General features: G+C 47.6%; 1 protein-coding gene across 1 annotated transcript in view; it reads right to left on the minus strand.

Annotated features, from left to right (window-relative positions):
- Positions 1-12,601, minus strand: part of LOC144493935 (phosphofurin acidic cluster sorting protein 2-like) — a 410,987-nt gene that overhangs the window by 244,497 nt on the left and 153,889 nt on the right. The gene's annotated exons all lie outside the window — the stretch shown is intronic.

Genomic DNA, 12,601 nt, shown 5'->3' on the forward strand with positions numbered 1-12,601 from the left:
TCCGAGTTAATATATATCCCTCACCCAACCAACATCACTTACACAGATGACATGGTTGGAATCTCCTCCCTGTCTTTGGGAGTTTGTTGCTGTGTTTCCAACATTACAATCATGATTGTATTTCAAACACAAATTCGATGGCTGTAAAGTGTTGGGGCCTCTTGAAGTGGTGAAGGATAATTAAAACACAGGCTCCCTCTGCCTGATGAATGGTCAAGGGTTATTTTCATTTTCTTTGCAAGGTTTTGCGGCGATAACCCAGACGTCACACGTTCAAATCCCATTGGTATTCATTGTGAGAATGAAATCTGCTGATTGGTGAGCTGTCAAAGGTCACCACATTCTTGTCCAATCGCAACAGATTGTTCCTCAACAACAACAGCTTCTCCTGAAATCCTGCCATAAACATCCCAAGGTGCTTTACATCAGCAGTGTGACATCAGGACAGTGACATCAGAGCAGTGGGGCATCAAGACAGTGACATCAGAGCAGTGTGACATCAGGACAGTGACATCAGAGCAGTGGGGCATCAAGACAGTGACATCAGAGCAGTGTGACATCAGGACAGTGACATCAGAGCAGTGGGGCATCAAGACAGTGACATCAGAGCAGTGTGACATCAAGACAGTGACATCAGAGCAGTGTGACATCAAGACAGTGACATCAGAGCAGTGTGACATCAAGACAGTGACATCAGAGCAGTGTGACATCAAGACAGTGACATCAGAGCAGTGGGGCATCAAGACAGTGACATCAGAGCAGTGTGACATCAAGACAGTGACATCAGAGCAGTGTGACATCAAGGCAGTGACATCAGAGCAGTGTGACATCAAGGCAGTGACATCAGAGCAGTGTGACATCAAGACAGTGACATCAGAGCAGTGTGACATCAAGACAGTGACATCACAGCAGTGTGACATCAAGACAGTGACATCAGAGCAGTGTGACATCAAGACGGTGACATCAGAGCAGTGTGACATCAAGACGGTGACATCAGAGCAGTGTGACATCAAGACAGTGACATCAGAGCAGTGTGACATCAAGACAGTGACATCAGAGCAGTGTGACATCAAGACGGTGACATCAGAGCAGTGTGACATCAAGACAGTGACATCAGAGCAGTGTGACATCAAGACAGTGACATCAGAGCAGTGTGACATCAAGACAGTGACATCAGAGCAGTGTGACATCAAGACAGTGACATCAGAGCAGTGTGACATCAAGACAGTGACATCAGAGCAGTGTGACATCAAGACAGTGACATCAGAGCAGTGTGACATCAAGACAGTGACATCAGAGCAGTGTGACATCAAGACGGTGACATCAGAGCAGTGTGACATCAAGACAGTGACATCAGAGCAGTGTGACATCAAGACAGTGACATCAGAGCAGTGTGACATCAAGACAGTGACATCAGAGCAGTGTGACATCAAGACAGTGACATCAGAGCAGTGTGACATCAAGACAGTGACATCAGAGCAGTGTGACATCAAGACAGTGACATCAGAGCAGTGTGACATCAAGACACCGAGAGGTATTTGGGCAAGTAACCAAAAGCTGAGTCAAAGAAGTACAAAGAACAAAGAAAATTACAGCACAGGAACAGGCCCTTCGGCCCCTCCAAGCCTGCACCGACCATGCTGCCCGACTGAACAAAAACCCCCGACCCTTCCAGGGACCATATCCCTCCATTCCCATCCTATTCATGTATTTGTCCAGATGCCCCTTAAAACTCACTATTGTATCCGCTTCCACTCCCTCCCCCGGCAACGGGTTCCAGGCACCCACCACCCTCTGTGTAAAAAACTTGCCTCGTACATCTCCTTTAAATCTTGCCCCTCGCACCTTAAACCTGTGCCCCCTAGTAATTGACTCTTCCACCCTGGGAAAAAGCTTCTGACTATCCACTCTGTCCATGCCTCTCATAATCTTGTAGACTTCTATCAGGTCTCCCCTCAACCTCCGTCGCTCCAGTGAGAACAAACCAAGTTTCTCCAACCTCTCCTCATAGTTAATGCCCTCCATACCAGGCAACATCCCGGTAAATCTTTTCTGTACCCTCTCCAAAGCCTCCACATCCTTCTGGTAGTGTGGCGACCAGAATTGAACACTATATTCCAAGTGCGGTCTAACTAAGGTTCTATAAAGCTGCAACATGACTTGCCAATTTTTAAACTCAATGTCCTGGCCGATGAAGGCAAGCGTGCCGTATGCCTTCTTGACTCCCTTCTCCACCTGTGTTGCCACTTTCAGTGACCTGTGTACCTGTACACCCAGATCCCTCTGCCTATCAATACTCTTAAGGGTTCTGCCATTTGCTGTATATTTCCCATCTTTATTAGACCTTCCAAACTGCATCACCTCACATTGTCAGACTCCTATTTATTGACTACAGCTCAGCCTTCAACACTATTATTCCCTCGAAACTCATCTCCAAACTCCATGGCCTGGGCCTCGGCTCCTCCCTCTGCGACTGAATCCTGAACTTCCTAACTCACTGACCACAATCAGTAAGGATAGGCAACAACACCTCCTCCACGATCATCCTCAACACCGGTGCCCCACAAGGCTGTGTTCTCAGCCCCCTACTATACTCCTTATACACCTATGACTGTGCGGCCAAATTCCCCTCCAATTCCATTTTCAAGTTTGCTGACGACACCACCGTAGTGGGTCGGATCTCAAACAATGATGAGACAGAGTACAGGGATGAGATAGAGAATCTGGTGAACTGGTGCGGCAACAATAATCTCTCCCTCAATGTCAACAAAATGAAGGAGATTGTTATCGACTTCAGGAAGCGTAAAGGAGAACATGCCCCTGTCTACATCAACGGGGACGAAGTAGAAAGGGTCGAGAGCTTCAGGTTTTTAGGTGTCCAGATCACCAACAACCTGTCCTGGTCCCCCCATGCCGACACTATAGTTAAGAAAGCCCCACCAACACCTCTACTTTCTCAGAAGTCAAAGGAAATTTGGCATGTCAGCTACGACTCTCACCAACATAGAAACATAGAAAACTACAGCACAAAACAGGCCCTTCGGCCCCACAAGTTGTGCCGAACATATCCCTACCTTTTAGACCTACCTATAACCCTCCATCCTATTAAGTCCCATGTACTCATCCAGGAGTCTCTTAAAAGACTCTATTGAGTTTGCCTCCACCACCACTGACGGCAGCCGATTCCACTCGCCCACCACCCTCTGTGTGAAAAACTTACCCCTAACATCTCCCCTGTACCTACCCCCCAGCACCCTAAACCTGTGTCCTCTCGTAGCAGACATTTCCACCCTGGGAAAAAGCCTCTGAGAGTCCACCCGATCTATACCTCGCAACATCTTATACACCTCTATTAGGTCTCCTCTCATCCTACGTCTCTCCAAGGAGAAAAGACCAAGCTCCCTCAGCCTATCCTCATAAGGCATGCCACTCAATCCAGGCAACATCCTTGTAAATCTCCTCTGCACCCTTTCAATCTTTTCCACATCCTTCCTGTAATGAGGCGACCAGAACTGAGCACAGTACTCCAAGTGGGGTCTGACGAGGGTCTTATATAGCTGCATCATTATCCCCGGACTCCTAAACTCAATCCCTCGATTGATAAAGGCCAGCACACCATACGCCTTCTTCACCACCTCCTCCACCTGCGGGGCCAATTTTAGAGTCCCATGGACCCGGACCCCAAGGTCCTTCTGATCCTCTACACTGTTAAGAGTCTTTACCTTTATATTGTACTCCTTCATCCCATTTGACCTGCCAAAATGGACCACTACGCATTTATCTGGGTTGAAGTCCATCTGCCACTTCTCCGCCCAGTCTTGCATCCTATCTATGTCCCTCTGTAACTTCTGATATCCCTCCAGACTATCCACAACGCCACCAACCTTCGTGTCGTCGGCAAACTTACCAACCCATCCCTCCACTTCCTCATTCAGGTCATTTATGAAAATGACAAACAGCAAGGGTCCCAGAACAGATCCCTGGGGCACACCACTGGTGACCAACCTCCAATTAGAAAAAGACCCAGCTACACCCACTCCCTGCCTCCTTTGGGCAAGCCAGTTCTGGATCCACCGGGCAGCAGCCCCTTGGATCCCATGCCCTCTCACTTTTTCTAGAAGCCTTGCATGGGGGACCTTATCGAACGCCTTGCTAAAATCCATATAAACCACATCTACCGCTTTCCCTTCATCAATGTGTTTAGTCACATTTTTGAAGAAACAGATGCCCCATAGAAAGCATTCTTTCTGGTTGTATCACAGCTTGGTCTGGGCTCCTGCTCTGCCCAAGACCGCAAGGAACTACAAAAGGTCGTGAATGTAGCCCAATCCATCACGCAAACCAGCCTCCCATCCATTGACTCTGTCTACACTTCCCGCCGCCTCGGCAAAGCAGCCAGCATAATTAAGGACCCCACGCACCCCGGACATTCTCTCTTCCACCTTCTTCCGTCGGGAAAAAGATACAAAACTCTGAGGTCACGTACCAACCGACTCAAAACAGCTTCTTCCCTACCTCACATTAAGTTGATCTTTCTCCACACCCTAGCTATGACTGTAACACTACATTCTGCACTCTCTCCCTTCCTTCTCTATGAACGGCATGCTTTGTCTGTATAGCGCACAAGAAACAATACTTTTCACTGTATGTTAATACATGTGACAATAATAAATCAAATCAAATCAACACAATTCAAATTTGTCCAGGTTAAACTCCATCTGCCATCTCTCCGCCCAAGTCTCCAACTGATCTACATCCTGCTGTATCCTCTGATGATCCTCATCGCTATCCGCAAATCCACCAACCTTTGTGTCATCCGCAAACTTATTAATCAATCCAGTTACATTTTCCTCCAAATCATTTATATATATTACAAACAGCAAAGGTCCCAGCACTGATCCCTGAGGAACACCACTTGTCACAGCCCTCCATTCAGAAACACACCCTTCCACTGCTACCCTCTGTCTTCTTTGACCGAGCCAGTTTTGTATGCACCTTGCCAGCTCAACTCTGATCCTGTGCGGCTTCACCTTCTGCACCAGTCTGCCATGAGGGACCGATCAAAGGCCTTACTGAAGTCCATGTAGACAACATCCACTGCTCTACCCCTCATCAATATCTTCGTCACTTCCTCGAAGAACTCGATCAACTTAGTGAGACACAACCTTCCCTTGACAAAACCATGTTGCCTCTCACTAATACGTCCAGTTATTTCCAAGTGGGAGTAATTCCTGTCTCAAAGAGTCCTCTCCAATAATTTCCCTACCACTGACGTAAGGCTCACCGGCCTGTAATTACCTGGATTATTCATGCTACCCTTCTTAAACTAAGGAACAGCATTGGCTATTCGCCAATCCTCTGGGACCTCCCCTGTAAGAAGTCTCACAACACCAGGTTAAAGTCCAACAGGTTTATTTGGTAGCAAATACCATAAGCTTTTGGAGCGCTGCTCCTTCGTCAGACGAAGAGCTTAACTCCATCTGACGAAGGAGCAGCGCTCCAAAAGCTTATGGTATTTGCTACCAAATAAACCTGTTGGACATTAACCTGGTGTTGTGAGACTTCTTACTGTGTTCACCCCAGTCCAACGCCGGCATCTCCACATCATGACCTCCCCTGTAGCCAATGAGGATATAAAGATTTCTCTCAAGGCCTAGGCAATTTCCTTCCTTGCCTCTCTCAGTATTCTGGGGTATATCCCATCAGGCTCTGGGGACTTGTCTACCTTAATGTTTCTCAAGAATCCAATACCTCCTTCTTTTTGATCTCAACATGACCCAAACTATCTACACACCCTTCCCCTGACTCATCATCCACCAAGTCCTTCTCTTAGCTGAATTCTGGAGCAAAGTACTCATTTAATACCTCGCCCATTTCCTCTGGCTCCACGCATAGATTCCCTCCCCTGTCCTTGAGTGGGCCAACCCTCTCCCTGGCTACCCTCTTGCTCTTTATTAATGTCTCAAAAGCCTTGGGATTTTCCTTAATCCTGCTGGCCAATGACTTTTCGAAAGTATGTTTTAAGGAGTGACTTAAAGTGGGAAAGAAAGGTAGAATGGTTTAGGGCGGGAGCTCTAAAGGTTATGGCCTAAGCAGCTGAAGCAAGGCCACCAATAGTGCAGCAATTAAAATTGGGAATACTCTCGAAGCTTGAATGAGATGATGCAGAGACCTTGAGAGTTGCTGGTTTGGAGGAAAGTGCAGGGATAGGAGGGGTGAGGCTATTGGTGTGATGTGAAAAGCAGAATGAGGAATGCAGCTCAGCGAGTACAGGGCTGATGAATAAATGCTGCGAGGTATGGGACGGACAACATTTCATTCCAGTCCCACTTACTCTGAAGCCTCTCAGTTGCTTGGGCATCTCGGATGGGCAATAATTGCTGCTCTGCTCAGGTCTCGAGGTCCACTGATGCCTGTCTTCCCCTGCCCTCCTTTTCCTCGGCATTGCTGATTCCATACCATAAACAGCCAGGAGGACATGTGCAGAGAGAGTGGGAGCAGCTCCTCTTTGCTACATATTGGCAGTTCCACAGATGTTTACTGGAGAGGCTGGCCTTGCCTCACGCAACATCATTACAGCATAGGAGGAAGCTATTCAATCCATGTTGTCCATACTGGCTCCCTGGAGTGCAATCCACTTATCACATTGCCCTGCTCGATCTCTGTATCTCTGCAAGTTTATTTCCCTCAAGCGCCCATCTAATTTCATTCTGAAATCATTCCTCACTGTTGCTTCCATGACCCTTGCACGTGGCAGTTTCACTGTGCAAGAAAGGTTCTTCTGCACATCCTTTCCCTCCCCAGAATCTCCACCCAAAACCTTAATCATTGCACCATCAGCCAATGGAAACAGCTTTGCTTTGTCCACCTGATCTAAACCTGTCATCATCATGTCCACCTCGATCAAATCTCCCCTCAGTCTCTGCTGCTCCAAGGAGAACAACCCCAGCTTCTCCAACCTAACCTTGTAATTAAATCCCCTCATTCCTGGACCCAAATCTCCTCCGCACCCTCTGAGGGGCCCTCACTTCCTTCCTAAAGTGTGGTGGCCAGAACTGGACACAGGACTCTAGCTGTGGCCTAACGAGAGCTTAACAAAGGCTTTTGTACCCAATGCCTCTGTTTATAAATCCCAGATCATCGGAACATCGGAATCAGGAGCAGAAGTCGGCAAATTCAGCCCTTTGAGCCTGCTCCACCGTCCAATCAGATCATGTCTGATCTCCCCCTGCTCTCAAATCCACCTCCCCACCTGTTCCCCATATCCCCTTTTCCCTTTATCAGAAATATATCTGTCTCCTTCGTGAAACCATTCAATGATTCAGACTCCCCCGCGCGATGGGGCAGCGAGTTCCACAATCCACCACCCTCTGCGAGAACTAGTTCCTCCTCATCTCAGTTTTAAATCTACCGCCTCTCAGCGTTTACCTGTGACCTCTTGTTCCAGATTGCCCCACACGGGTGAAACGCTTGGTCCACACTTACTTTATCAATCTCTTTTTAAATTTTATATACCTCGATCAGATCCCCTCTCCTCCTTCTAAACCCCAGCGAGTATAAACCCAAACTGTTTAATCTCTCCTCAGACGTCAACCCCTTCATCCCCGGAATCAATCTGGGGAACCTCCTCTGAACTGCCTCCAATGCTGCCACATCCTTCCTCAAATAAGGAGACCCAAACTGGACTCAATACTCCAGATGTGGTCTCACCAACACCCTAAACAACTGCAACAACACGCATCTACTTTTATACTCCAGTCCCTCTGCAATAAATTCCAACATCCCATTAGCCTTTTTTATTACATGTTTCACCTGCATACCGACTTTCTACGATTCATTAAACTCCATCTGCCAAATTTTGGCCCATTCTCCTAGCCTATCAAAAGTCCATCTATAAAATCTTTATATCCTCTTCACTGCCTGCTTTCCCACCTATTTTGGTATTATCTGCACATTTTGCAATGTTACACTCTGTCCCTGCTTACAGGTCATTTATATAGAGGTATTGAGAGAGTGGATTCTCAGAGGCTTTTACCCAGGGCTGAAATGGTTGCCACAAGAGGTCACAGGTTTAGGATGCTGGGGAGTAGGTACAGAGGAGATGTTAGGGGTAAGTTCTTCACTCAGAGGGTGGTGGGTGCGTGGAATTGGCTGCCGCTAGTGGTGGTGGAGGCGGATTCGATAGGGTCTTTTAAGAGACTTTTGGATAAGTTCATGGAAGTTAGTAAGATAGAGGGTTATAGGTAAGCCTAGTAGGGAGGGACATGTTCGGCACAACTTGTGGGCCGAAGGGCCTGTTTGTGCTGTAGCTTTTCTATGTTCTATGTTCTATAGATTGTAAACAGTTGAGGTCTGAGGACTGACCCCTGCAGCACCCACTAGTTACATTTCACCAGCCAGAGAAGGGCCCATTTATCCTGACCCTCTGCTTTCTGTCAGTTAGCCAATCCTCAATCCAATCCAGTACTCTACTCCCCAATCCCCTGCAATCCCACCTTCTGGATCAGTGTTTTATGCAGCAGTTTGTCAAACGCCTTCTGGAAATCTAGATATACCACATCCACAGGTTCCCCACTATCCACCTTGCTGCTTATGCTTTCAAAGAACTCCAGCAAGTTTGTCAAGCATGATTTTCCCTTCATAAAACCATGCTGACAATACTGGATCGAGCTTTGTCTTTCCAAATGCTCATTCATCTCCTCCTTAATGATTGATTCCAGAAACTTCCCCACCAGAGGTCAAGCTAACCGGCCTATAGTCACACACATATTGCCTCTCTTCCCTTTTGAACCGGGGTGTCATATTAGCGTGTTTCCAATTCACCGGGACCTTACCAGAATCCAAGGAATTCTGAAATATCACAACCAATGTATCCACTATCTCTGCTGCCACCTCCTTTAATACCCGAGGGTGCCGGCCATTCCCTTCCTCTTTATACACTTATACACGCTTTTGGTATCTGTGTTTATGTTTTCTGCTAGTTTCCTTTCATACTTCATCTTAGCTCTTTTAATTCTAATTTAATTTTAATTAATTTGCCGGCTCCAACGCACCTCTCCCTGATGAGCTCAATCCATTCTACGCCCGTTTTGAGCAAGAGGTCAGTGACAGCATGCCCTCCACCCTGGAAGCCCTGGATGAACCTGTATCTGGGGTCACCGTTGCAGATATCAGAGCAGCTTTCCCGAAGGTCAACCCACGGAAGGTGACTGGCCCGGATGGGGTACCCAGACGGGCACTCAGATCCTGCGTGGATCAGCTGGCGGGGGTATTCACAGACATCTTCAACCTCTCTTTACAACAATCTGAGGTCCCTATCTGCTTCAAGAAGACGACCATCATCCCGGTATCTACGAAAAGCCAAGCAGCGTGCCTTAATGACTATCGGCCGGTGGCTCTGACATCCATCATTATGAAGTGCTTCGAAAGGCTAGCCATGGCACAAATCAATTCCGGCCTCTCAGATTGCCTGGATCCACTACAGTTCACCTACTGCCGCAACAGGTCCACTGCAGACACCATCTCCTTGGCCCTGCACTCAACCCTGGAACACCTAGATAACACGGACACCTATGTCAGACTCCTATTTATTGACTACAGCTCAGCCTTCAACACCATTATTCCCACAAAACGAATCTCCAAACTCCGTGGCCTGGGGCTCGGCTCCTCCCTCTGTGACTGGATCCTGAACTTCCTAACCCACAGACCACAATCAGTAAGGATAGGCAACAACACCTCCTCCACGATCATCCTCAACACCGGTGTCCCACAAGACTGTGTTATCAGCCCCCTACTATACTCCTTATACACCTATGACTGTGTGGCCAAAATCCCCTCCAATTCGATTTTCAAGTTTGCTGATGACACCACCGTAGTGGGTCGGATCTCAAACAATGATGAGACAGAGTACAGGAATGAGATAGAGAATCTGGTGAACTGGTGCGGCAACAATAATCTCTCCCTCAATGTCAACAAAACGAAGGAGATTGTCATTGACTTCAGGAAGCGTAAAGGAGAACATGCCCCTGTCTACATCAATGGGGATGAAGTAGAAAGGGTCGAGAGCTTCAAGTCTTTAGGTGTCCAGATCAAAAACAACCTGTCCTGGTCCCCCCATGCCGACACTATAGTTAAGAAAGCCCACCAACGCCTCTACTTTCTCAGAAGTCTAAGGAAATTTGGCATGTCAGCCACGACTCTCACCAACTTTTACAGATGCTATAGAAAGCATTCTTTCTGGTTGTATCACAGCTTGGTATGGCTCCTGCTCTGCCCAAGACCGCAAGAAACTACAAAAGCCCAGTACGCAAACCAGCCTCCCATCCATTGACTCGGTCTACACTTCCTGCTGCCTCGGCAAAGCAGCCAGCATAATTAAGGACCCCACGCACCCCGGACATTCTTTCTTCCACCTTCTCCCGTCGGGAAAAAGATACAAAAGTCTGAGGTTACGTACCAACCGACTCAAGAACAGCTTCTTCCCTGCTGCTGTCAGACTTTTGAATGGACCTACCTTGCATTAAGTTGATCTTTCTCTACACCCTAGCTATGACTGTAACACTACATTCTGCACTCTTTTGTTTCCTTCTCTATGAACGGTATGCTTTGTCTGTATAGCGCGCAAGAAACAATATTTTTCACTGCATGTTAATACATGTGACAATAATAAATCAAATCAAATCAAAATCTATTTTCAGGCTTTTGGTGAACTTTAAAGTTCTCCCAATCCTCCAGCTTGTCACCGGCTTCTGCAGTTTGGTGTTCCCTAGTTGTTGCCTTTGTGTCCTCTTTGACTTCCTTGTTTAGAACATTTTTTATCCTTCTATAATTCCTCTTCCTGTCAGGAATTACTTTAATTGAGAGATATTCAATATCTCCCTGAACATTGTGGTGACGTTAGTGTTTCTAACATTATTAACAAATTGTAAAATGTTAAGAGTTGTGAAATTGCATGGTCTGTTAGAAAGGGGAGTTTTATTCTGCAGAGTTTTATAACAAAGGGAAATTGCAGGTGCATACAGAGTACACAGACTGAAACACAGGGCCCGATTTTACCATCAAGTTGCACCTGTTTTCAGGCACGAAAACTTGGTAAAGTTGGGCATGAGGCGAGTAGCACGATCTGCTCCTGCCTCCACGCCGATTCCCCGTTTACCAAGGTCCGAAAATAGCCGCAATCGGTCTGGGTGGCAGACCCAATGCATTTACATGCATTTAAATTGACTTAATGGACAGCACGTAGAACATAGAACCGTCCTACCTTACCGGCACTTCCCCCTTTACCACCGCGTTCGCCCATCCAGAATCAGCGTGAAACAGACAGGCTCCACAAAAGTCTGATTCCGGTGCTCCAGTTAGTGAGGAGGTAAGTGCCGAGCATCCGACGGCTCTTTGCTTGAGATCGGTGGTGGGAGGGGAGGTGGGAGGTGGGTCCAACAGCTCTCTGCTTGAGGTCAGTGAAGGGGAAAGGATTGGGGGAGGGGGGGGTTTGCTGCCACTCTGCCTGAGGTCAGTGAGGGGGCAGGGGGAACGCTGCCACTCTGCCTGAGGTCAGTGAGGAGGTAGACGGATCTGCTGCCACTCTGCCTGACATCAGTGAGGGGGCAGGGGGGACGCTGCCACTTTGCCTGTGATCAGTGAGGGGGGAAGAGGGGGAGGGGCCCACGATGGGTCTGGGTGGAGGAAGGGGTGGGGGGATAAGGGGGTCAGTAATGTTGTGGGGGTGGGGCAATGTCTGTGGGGGTCAGGGGGAGACATTATCCGGCCCGGGAGCGATGTGGCAGGGGAGTCACATTCTATCATTTTTCTTTCTGCACATGCGCAGTTGTGCATGCTGCAGGATTTTGGGCGCGTTAAGCCCCGCCCACGAGCTTCTGCAGTGCGATTCGGAATCGTTGATATTTTTTCAGGCAGAGTGTGTATGGGGGCACCTGAGAACGGGTCTAAAAGTCGGATCTGAAACACTCCCAGTTTCAAGTCCGCCCAGCACTTAGAAACAAAATGGTAAAATAGGGCCCAATGTATCGAGTTGCTAAGACAACAGGCTGTTTTTGAAGTTTGCCCAATCAGTTTATTGTCATTGTTCCTCAACTGTCCTGCCCTCAATTACTTGTGCCCAGTTGAACTCTTTCCTCAGGCCTGTACAATTACCTCTGTCCAATGCTAAAACTCTAGTCCGGCGCTCTGTCTCCTCTCGCTCAATCTGAATCTGAAATTCTGGCATGCTGTGATCACTCTTTCCAAGAGGATCTTTAACAACAAGACTATTTATCAACCCTTCATCGTTACATAATACTAAATCTAAAATAGCTGCTCTCTGGTCAGTTCCATCACCCATTGCTCTAAGAAACAGTCCCTCATACACTCTGAAATCTCCCTCGGGGCTGCCTTTGCCAATGTGATTGATCCAGTCAATATACATGTTAGAATCACCCATCATTACCGCTGTGCCCTTCTCACAAGCCCTGATTATTCCTTGGTTTACACTGTGACCCACTCTGGCTGTATTTCTCTGGGGCTGTACATTACTCCAACCAAGATGTTATTTCCTTTGTTTTTTATTTCCACCCAGATCGATTTAACATGTTGCCCCTTAGTGTCA

The sequence above is a fragment of the Mustelus asterias genome, chromosome 5 (assembly GCF_964213995.1).
Source record: "Mustelus asterias chromosome 5, sMusAst1.hap1.1, whole genome shotgun sequence".
In the NCBI taxonomy this organism is placed as follows: Eukaryota; Metazoa; Chordata; class Chondrichthyes; order Carcharhiniformes; family Triakidae; genus Mustelus; species Mustelus asterias.